Genomic DNA, 455 nt, shown 5'->3' with positions numbered 1-455 from the left:
CCCTTTTTTTTTTTTCCTTTTCTTTCCCCCCAGAACATCCTTAACGCCTTTGCCAATGCCATTTTTTCCAGCCAGGAAACGAGCCGGGAATTTCAGCCCGCAGAAACTCCGTTACAATTAAGTTCCTGCAAGCGCCGGAGGGTTCGGGAGGCTCTGGTGGCTACCCTCGATTTTAGGAAATAGGTTTTTTTGTTTGTTTCTTTTTTTCTCTCTCACTCGCTCCCTGGCCGGGCTGCCGGTGTGCGAGGCGATCCCGTGGCGTGGGCTCCGTGCCCACGGCCTGGCGTGGCCGGTCCCTTCCGAGCCGGAGTCGCCGCCGAGCCGCAGAGTGTTCTCTCCAGCGCTGGAAAATGCGATTTGAACCCCTCCGTGCGCGGCTCTTGGGGCCGGAGGGGTTCTTTCACTGCTATCGTTTCACTCCGATTTTTAAAATTTCGATTTTGATTTTTCCGGCC

Source organism: Corvus brachyrhynchos, unplaced genomic scaffold, assembly GCF_000691975.1.
Source record: "Corvus brachyrhynchos isolate BGI_N302 unplaced genomic scaffold, ASM69197v1 scaffold133, whole genome shotgun sequence".
NCBI classification, from domain to species: Eukaryota; Metazoa; Chordata; class Aves; order Passeriformes; family Corvidae; genus Corvus; species Corvus brachyrhynchos.
This window is presented reverse-complemented; position numbering follows the sequence as displayed.